This window comes from Tupaia chinensis, unplaced genomic scaffold (assembly GCF_000334495.1).
Source record: "Tupaia chinensis unplaced genomic scaffold, TupChi_1.0 Scaffold138464_1, whole genome shotgun sequence".
Taxonomy (NCBI): Eukaryota; Metazoa; Chordata; class Mammalia; order Scandentia; family Tupaiidae; genus Tupaia; species Tupaia belangeri.
In genome coordinates, this window is record NW_006198360.1 from 140,653 (window position 1) to 150,557 (window position 9,905).

Below are 9,905 nucleotides of genomic sequence, written 5' to 3' on the forward strand. Positions count from 1 at the left end.
GTTGAGTGTTGCTTTGACGGTAGCTGTCAGTCTTGCCTGGTCCCTGCTCACAGAAGGCTCCTGACCTTTGCTGATGAGGTCCTGGGAATCTGCTCCCTGTAAGGGGAGGCTGGGCTGCCTTCCAAAGATAGGGATGCTTGGACACAGTCAGGCAGCAAGGCCTTCAGGTTCAGAGCCTCCCTGCTGGGCAGGGCCCTGTGCATCCATCTGCTGGTTTGCTGGGGCCAGCGACACCCGGCAGGGGGCTGCCTCCTTCTGTCCTGGCCGACCCGCTCTGGCCTGCTGAGTGAGCTCTAGGCCACGTGCGTGTACATGTGTGGGGGATGTGCAGTCTTTGATCTCAAAGGGACAGAGTCACTGGTCAAGTAGAGCCCATGGAGGACTTCAGCTCCCCTCTGCTGCTGGCCACAGTCACTCTCACATAGGTCACCGCGACTGACTCGCCAGATGGCATGTGGAACGCAGAGCTGTTTGCATGTCCAGTTCTTCCTTGAGCTGGATCCCAGAGTGGAACTACTAGTCCAACTGACACGGACATCTTTGAGGCCCTGGATGCTTTTTATGCTTTTTATTTGTAGAAGATAGTCCCAGATGCATTCCATGCTCCCACAGTGAGTGATAGGAGGGACCCTTTCCCCCACCCCCACAGGCTGGGGGCCTAAAGGGCAACCTTGGCTATTTCCTCCACAGGCACCCTGGAAGCCTGACCTTAGCACAATTAATAAGCAATATGAGGCCCCAGGCTATGCCTCCTGGGCCCACAAGCTTGGTCATTGAGAAAAGGCAAAAATAAAACAAAACCAAACCAAGAAAAACCCCTAAGGACAGTAGGGCCCAGTGAGGCACTGGCCTCACAGCTGGCAGGTACCCTGAGACACCTGTGGAGGGGCATGGGCAGGCCCTTCCATCCGGTGAGCTCCATTTGCCCAAGTAAGGAGGGAAGGAGGGAAGGAGCTCGAGCTGAGCAGTTGAGAGGCCTTTCCTGGCCCCACCACCGGAACCTTCCTATAATTGTTTAGGTAACAGTGATTCTGTGTATTTTCATGAGGCTAAATAGCCCTTGTAGCAGCCCCTTAACAGCTCCTGGAGCAATTCCCAGCATCGCCATGGTGACTGGTTCTGGCACTGCCTCTGCAGATGTGCCAGCCTTGCACTGGGTCTTTTTTTTTTTTTTTAAGATTTATTTTATTGATCTTTATTTTTCAGTTTGATAACAGAGAGACAGAGAAAGAGAGAAAGGGAAAGTGAGAAAGCAAGTCACCACATCCGGGGCTCAAACTGTGGTTGGCCATGTGGGAGTCCAGCGCCCCTAACCACCATGCCACCTGCCGGCCCTGCACTGGGTCTTAAATAAAACCCCAGACAGCTAAGGGGTTAGCTTACAGGAGACCAGCATCCACCCCTGCAGTTCAGGAGCGTAAGTTCCTGTCCATCCACAGAGCCTTGACCAACTTGTCTTAGGCCCAAGTCCTCTGTCCCTGTGTAGGCCCCAGGAAGAGGGGCTCCACTCTGTGGGTATTGCCAGTCTAGAGGGAGGACAAGTGGTCCACCCCTCACTAGCCTGGGATCTGGTACCCCAGCCCTGCCCCTGCTGGCCTTGTGACTTGGACCAGGTTCTCAGTGGCTTATCATCCCTACATCTGGAGAGGCACTGAGGGCCCCAGAGGTGATGCCTGGCACAGAGGGCTTCTCTGAGGGGTGCGAGGTGTGGTGCTAGAAGTGGTCTGTGTTTCCCTGTGAAGTTCAGTGGTGACAATGTGTGTGGCACATTGCTGGGCCAGGGAATTGGTACTGTCCCAGTTCCTTGGCCTCTAGTCCAGCTTCCCCTCCCCTTATGTCTCCATCCCCAAACAGTAAACCCACCCCCTCCTTGAGCTGCTGCCACTACTCCAGGTGGCCTTCCCTGACACCTCTTTCAGGATGTCTGCACTGCAAGCACACACAGACTTATACACACACAGAAAACTACATACTTACACAGACACACACATTCACAGGTACACACAGATCGTATCTACCTTATCCAATCTGTAGATTTTAAACAGGGGCCATTTATTACACAGGATTATTGAGCTGTAACAAGAGTGACCAGAAGGTGGAAGGAGACTCCTGTGGTTCTGTAAACTGAAGGAGGGTACCTGGCACTGAAGGTGGAGCTATGCCTCCTGGGTGGGAAGAAGTTCGCTGAGCTGCAGTCAGAGATGGTGGGAGGCAGTGGACAAGCAGGAAGTAGCTCTCCTGGGGCTTGGCGCAGTGGGTGGGGGCTCAAGGCACACAGAGGGAGTGGGGACCAGTGACAGTGGGAGGCATGGAACTGACAGTGCCCGTGTGGGGTGGGGCAGGCAGACCAGGGCTGCGAGGCCACTGAGAGACTGCGCTTTCTGGACGCATGGCTGGGCAGAGCAATCTCACTACCACCACCATGCACCAGGCTTGCACTACTCACCACCGACCATTTGGCTGCCCAGGAAGCAGACAGGGGAGCCTTATCTCCACAGCGTCCCTCTTGCGCCCTCTCCTGGGGAAGTTCAGCACTGCACTCTCTGGGAAGGCACGATGCTCTCGGCCATCAGCACTAGGAGACCAGGTTTGCTGCTCTGCATCCTGTGATGCATGGACGGTCCCACAAAGAGCCATCGCCCAAATGCCAGCGGTGCCAGGTGGGAAACTGACTTGAAGGAATCACATTTATGATCACAGGTAGTGAGAGGTGAATTGGAGCTGGAGGCAAACTGGCACAGGCACACAGGTGTTAGGACGCACACACACATTCACATAGTTCTCCTGCCATTCTAGCAGAACCTTGCACAGTGGGGATGGAGAGACCATTTTTGAACACTTCCTTATTTCACTACTTTCCCTATTCTCTTGAATTTGGAGTCTGCTCCTGGCCCCTTCCTCACCCGCTTGCTACCCTTCTCTGCCTCTGACCACTCTGTTCCCTGGGGCCACAGGACCTTTGCACTGGCTGCCACTCAGCCTTCTCCATGCTCACTGCACACGGCCTCAGGTCCTATAGCCAGCTCTGTTCTATGACTAGGCAGAGCTGCCATTGTGCATGCCTACGTGACTCATGGACAGTGGCCAGTTCCCACCAGCATGCAGAGCCCACGAGGGGACAACCCCATTGGGTCACTCACGGCTGTATCCCCAGCACAAGTCCAAGCACCCAGGAGGCCCTTGATCAACATGCATTGAGTGAGTGAGTGAGCAAAGTGGGTGTGATTGCCTGAGCCAGTCTCTCCAAACCTGTGATCCATGACACAGAAAGGAAACATCTGTGGCCGGGTCCCTTCCTCAGCTGCTGTGCCAAGCACCAGTCAGCAAAGGTCCTCAGCCCTTCCCGTGATCAGCATGGCCCTCCTGGGCTCCACCCTGGTCAGCCTCACACCTGCCAGGATGACTGATCATGCCCTGGGCTCTGTGTCACCACTTCCCAACAGTCACTTCTTTCTGGGCAGGCCCAAGTGTTGAGCCGGCATAAAGGCAAAAGCGAACTTTGGTGAGGAAGACACCAGCAAGGAAATGGGGCTGTGGGGACCCCAGAGGAGGGCGATCAATGCCCCAGGAATGTCCCATGAGTCATGCTGAGCATAGCTCCTTCTTGTCTCCAGGATTGCAGTCATTTGAAGGTGTCTTAAGGACATTTACCAGACAAAAATCAGAGGGTTAGTCCAGCACTCCGTGAAGCCATCCCTCCTCAGGGTTAGCAGTCAGGCTCTGGGAGCCCCGCCCCTGCTGGGAGCTCACCCTTGGGCCTCATTCTGCCCTCAGTTGGCCACTGGCCATCGTCCTCCGCCCTACACACACACCTAGCAGGAGTGCAGCCAGGTCACCACCTGTCCCAGGAGACAGGAGAGGGACAGGAAGGCTAGTTGCTTCGGCACTTATCTTCTCTGCCCAGCTGGGGTTTGGGGTAGAGGCATCGTTTCTCCCTACATCTTTCTGTGTTTCTAAAGCTTTTTTTTATTTTTGAGAGGTTTTTGCTATAGGGCACCTGCACTTGCCAGAAGGAGAGAGAGACAGAGAGACAGAAAGTGAGAAATCACCCCCCCCCCCAGGGAGGATGGCCACACCGCAATCTCTTCTCCTCCATTCTCCTCTCGGGATCTTGGGCACACACGCACACGTGCCCGGCGTGAATTTAAACCACCGGGTCTGGGACTTGAACTGCAGTCGACTACATGGGGATCCAGTGACATAGCCATTACGCCAACTGCTGGTCCCTCTAAAGGTTTTTTTTTTTTAATAATTATTTATTTGATTTTTTGTTTATTTATTACTGTTTTTAAATGTAATCAGAGAGAAAAAAGTGAGAAAGCAAGCTGCCAGATCTGGGCTCAAACCATGGTTGGTCATGTGGGAGTCCGTGTCTCAGCCACTACACCACCTGCAAGCCCCTCTAAAGTGTTATAATAAGCCTGTATTAATTTTATATCTGGTTAAAAAGTTTTTTGTTTTGGAAATAGGTGTTTATGATTAGTCAAGTATATGGTTTCTTTGTGGAAAATTTGGGAACTACAGAAACTGCCAAGAGGAGGCAAGAACCAGCTCGTAGCTGCTCCAGGGGCCCTTCTCATGTCTGCCCAGCCTATCTCCTGTTCCAAGGGTCACTCAAGCTCCTCCTACTCTTGGAGGCCCAGGGGTGAGCCCTCAAAACCTGCAATTATGCCAAGGACTGCAATTTGTCTGTGCGGCCAGGGGAGTGGGAAGATGACAGTACCTCTGCCCTGCCCTTGGTGGAGACAGAGTCCCCCCAGAACAGAGCCTGAGGTCTATAAGTATGACCCGGCCCCAGAACTCCTGAGGGGCCCCCTCATTCATTCACACACTCACTCATTCATTTTGCCACATACCAAACACCTGGGGGACGTGGCAAGAATAGTCTGAGAGGGCCATCAGTCAGTGGCTGAAGTCTGGAGGGAGGTTGGTGACTCTGGGGGCATGCACCTGCTTCTGTGGCTAGGTGGCACAATGCCACAGGTCCTCAGGACGGTACTCCTTGCCCTCAAGGTCTCACAGGAGGGGCACAGGGAATTCCTTACCCTGTGACTCACTCCACCTTCCAGAGGCAGGTGGGATAGAGCCTTTTTTTTTTTTTTTTTTGAGAGGTTTTTGCTATAGGGCACATGTGCTCACCAGAAAGATAGAGACAGAGAGACAGAAAGTGAGAAATCACCCCCCAGAGGGGATGGCCATGGCACAATCCCTTCTCCTCCATTCTCCTCGTGGGATCTTGGGCACGCACGCACACGTGCCCAGCATGAGTTTAAGCAACCAAGTCCAGGACTTGAACCACGGTTGACTACATGGGAGTCCAGCGGCACAGCCATTACACAAACTGCTGGTCCCAGGGTGAAGCCTTTATTTTGCAGGTTTCGTCCATCAAAGAATGCAAATACTGAGGCCTCTGCCCTTCGGGAGGGGAGAGCCAGAGGTAGAACTGTACGGGTGAAGCCAGAGGCCTGGGTAGATTTTCAGTATGCCAGGGCATCCCATCTGTTCTCAGTCCTCTGCTGGGGCCTGCTAAACAATAGGTCTCCCTCCACCACCTCCCTCCAGGATAAGGCCTCCTTTCTCTCCAAAACCCCCACAGAGAGCAGAGGTCTCACCCTCCAAACTGCACCCAGTGGTTCTTCTAGGACCCTCCCTCACCAGGATGAGGAGGGCTAACAGTGACAAATTCCCACCTGACAGCTGGACCTGCCTGTTTAGGCCAGTGCCTGAGGGACTGCCCCAGGGACCAGCCAGGGTTCCTACTGAAATAATGGCTTACCCAGTTAGGAAGGGCTCTTAGGCCAACAGGGCCTGCTTAGGCTATTAGGTATGGTGGGGCCCTGGGTGGAACCTTTGCAGTGGGCACTAAGAACTGGACCTTCTGCCTTACCCCAGAAGGCTATGGAGGAAGGTCCGTGGGTGTCAGAGGACCTCACTTCAGGTGTGGCCTGTGTCCACCTAGCGGAAACACTGTCCACCTAGCGGAAACACTCCCCATCCATCAGAAAGCACCTAAGGCCATGTGCCGGGCTGTGTTTTGGGTAGCCAAGGGGACAAGGCTGCAGCCCTGGACTTGGGACTGACTGGCTATGGGACCTGGCATAGGGATGGGGAGGGGATGGAGGCACCTGGGCTGACTGCTTACAGCTGGCAAGACTTCTACGGGCATCAGACACACCTGCAACTTGGTTGCAGCATGGCGGCCGATTCCTGTTCCTTGCCATGCCCTTTCCAGCTGCTCCTCTGACCCTTTGTTGTGTGCCCATGCTGGGGGTACAGAGAATTGCCCTGTGAAGATGAGATGGAGAGAAAACTGTGAATATGTATGTGAGGTATGCTGAGGCTCAAAGAGTGTGAGGACACCGATCCAGGAGAGATCTGTGCTTCTGGTGGAGGGAACTGCATGTGCAAGGGGCCTGAGGCAAGGGACTGGTAGGGAGGCCATGGCGCTGGAGTGGAGTGAGCTAGGTTAAAGGTAGTGGGACATGAGGGCAGAAAGGAATGGGGCCTGGGATCCTGTAGTGCCAGTGGACCATAGTGAAGACTTGGCTTTTCCTTTGAGTGGGATGGGAACCATTGTAGGCTTTTGATTGGACAGAGAATGGACGTGGACTGACTTGCGTTTTAAGAAAAACGGAGGACGGGAACCAGCAGTTAGCGTAATGGCTATGTTGCTGGACTCCGCCGGGCGCGTGTGCGTGCGTGCCCAAGATCCCGAGAGGAGAATGGAGAAGGGATTGCGGCGTGACCATCCCCCCTGGGGGGTGATTTCTCGCTTTCTGTCTCTATGTCTCTCTCTGTCTGTCTGGCGAGCGCACGCGCCCTACAGTGAAAATCTCTCAAAAAAAAAAAAAAAAAAAAAAAAAGAAAAGAAAAACGGAGGCTGCCACAATGTGCCAGTGCCGAGGGTATGACTTGGGCCAGGTGGTGGCACTTGGTCAGATTCTGGAAATGTGTTGAAAGTGGAGCTGCCAGGATTTTCAAGTGGAGGACTGAGGAGTATCAGAAAGAGAGGAGTCAGAGGTGACACCAAGGTTTTCAGGCTGAGCACATGGAAAGTGGAATTGGCACTGAGTGGGTGGGAAGAGCAGAGCTGAGGAGGGCTGGTTAGGAGGATCCTGCGTGTGGAGGTGAAGTGCATGTAAGTGGGAGGGATGAGACCTGCCCTGAGCTTGGGATGATAAGCTGGCTAGTGGCTGAGGTCTGGGCGCTGTAATTTTTTTTTTTTAAGGGAGAGTTTATGTATGAGGACTTTTTTTTTTTTTTAAATGTATCTTATTATTTTTTAAAAATTTGGCCAGTGAGAGACAGAGAAAGTGAGAAAGTAAGCCACCAGGTCTGGGACTTGAACCATGGTCAGCCATGTGAGAGTCCAGAGCCTTAACCACTATACCATCTGCTGAAATCTGGGCACTGTACTTTTAAAGACTGCAAGATCAGGAGGAGGAGTGAGGGGATTTGGAGAGAGAAGTAACTATAACTGTTCTAGGGGTTTGCTGTCAAAGGTTAAGAAAAGTCTGAGTCAGGCCAGCATAGAATAGTGGTCAAGTGCTGTGTGTAGAAAGCTGGATCATGCATGGCCAACTGTGGTTCAAATCCCAGTCCCACTGCTTGAAAATCACACCAGGAACATGTGTGTGCCTAGGGGATGGAGAAATGGAGGAAAGGGATTGCATCTGACTAACCCAGATGGGAGGTTCTCTCTCTCTCTCTGGCAAACACACATGCCCTCCAGCAAAAAAGGAAGGAAAGAAGTAAAGAAGAAAGGAAGGAAATGACTGAGAATTGGCCAGTGTATTTAAAATGTGTACATGTGTCAGGAGGACTGTTCAAGACAAAGCGATTGGAGTCATAAGTGGGTACGGAGTGCGGACAGCTCTTGGCAGGAATTTTGTTGTAAAGAGGAGAGAAATGGGCAGGTAGGTAAGGGGGGGAGAGTCCAAAGAATTTTTTCTCCCTCTTTTTAAGAATTATTAATTTTGGGGGCTGGCAAGTGGCATGGTGGTTAAAGGCGCTGGACTCCCACATGGCCGATGACCACGGTTCAGGTCTCGAACCTCGTGGCTTGCTTTCTCACTTCCTCTCTCTCTCTCTTTCTCTGTCTCTGTTTCTCTATGATCAAATGGAAAAATAATAATGATAATAATACATAAAGTGAAAATAATTCTTTTAAAAAGAATTATTAATTTTATTTTATGTATTATTATTATTATTTTAATTTGACCAGAGAGATACAAAGAGAGTGAGAAAGCAAGCCCCCAGACCTGGGACTTGAAGTGTGGTCAGCCATGTAGGAGTTCAGCACCTTGATCACCACACCACCTGCTGGCCCTCAAGAGTTGTTAAGAACTGATAGCATCGAAGTAGGTGAGGGGCAGGCTATCCAGCTCCAGAGAACAGACGGGTCCTAGGACCATAAGGATTGTGCCCATTTGTCCTTGTTTTCATCTGTGCTGTTACTAATAACAGCAATATATGAGTTTGGGTGATTTAAAAGTTCAGAGATTTATTTAATTCATGGTTTTGCTGGTTCGAGGCCAAAAGAGCCACATCTGAAAGGTCAGTTTGCTGGTGGAGGTTCTTCTGACGGGGTGCAGGGCAACACATGGGGAGGGAGGCAGAGCAAGAGTTTGCACGTCTGTTTCTCCTTATGAACCCACGGGTATCTGACATGGGGGCCCTACCCTGATCCTAATCTCCCCAAAGCCCCCACCTCTCAACACCACAGAATCCCCTCATGACCAAATCTCAATACCTCGCCTCAGTATATGAATTTAGGATGTGGGGCGACAGGGGTACATTTAAACCATTGTAGTTCCTCAGGGTCACACCAGTGCCTGACACCACGGAGATGCCAGGAGTCTGCATAGAATGAAAACAGTGCCTGAGAAGTCCTTTCAACAGTCCAGGCGAGGGTCAGAGGTTAGCCACTAGGGTAAAGTGGGGAGGGGGACAAAGGCCGTGGGGGAGTAGTGGAGGCAGGACTGGGATTAGCAGGGATGGCAGGAAGGAAAGGGTTACAGACTGAAGTCTGGGGTGTCCGTGTGATGTCTAGGTGAGGTCCTGCCAATAGCAGATCTGGGTCTCAAGGGATGCAGCCTACAAGGCATGGGTTACTCAGCAGAAAACCACACCTACATCTAAGGAAGAACCTGGGGTGCAGGGGAGGTAGGGGTGGGAGGCAATTGAGTTAGAAAGACCCAGCGGTCGTGGTTCGGGGATCAGCGGTTACGTCGCTGGACTGCCACTGGATTGCCATGTGGTCAACCACGGTTCAAGTCCCAGACCTGGTCACTTAGATCCAGTGGTCCTGTGTGGCCCAAATCCCAGGAGGAGAATGGAAGAGGGGGGATTTGGGCATGGCCACGCCCTCTGGGGGTGATTTCTCACTTCCTGTCTCTCTAGGGAGTAAACGCGCCCTATAGGAAAATCTCTCTAAAAAAAAAAAAAAAGTTTTCGTGTGTGACCTGAGCCAGTGCGGTCTCCTTGTCCACGCCACTAAGCACTGAGGAGTGAACTGGCGTGAAGCGCCGAGTAGCCAGCGCAGGTAGCACTTCCTGTTTGGATCTTGGATTTTGCTGGGAAGGAGGGCACCAGCGGGCAGGACCATTCCGTCTGTTAGGATTAGCTGTGTTCTTCGGTCTTCGTGGCCTCAGCGTCCGCTTCTGAAAGAGCCGGCACAGGGTATACCGCGGTGCGAGCGCCGTCGGGGCTCTCGGTCTGAGCTGACGACCGGATTCCGGGAGGCGCAGCTGTCTGCAGCGGAGTCATCAGCGACCGCTGCCCGCCGTTCCGCAGACCTGCGGCCCTCAGATTTGTGCCCGCCGGGGGTCGCCGAGGGATCGCTGACGCGGACTGCGGGGTTTTCCACTCGGGTCTGGGTGGGGGCCGAGACTCTGCATTTCCAG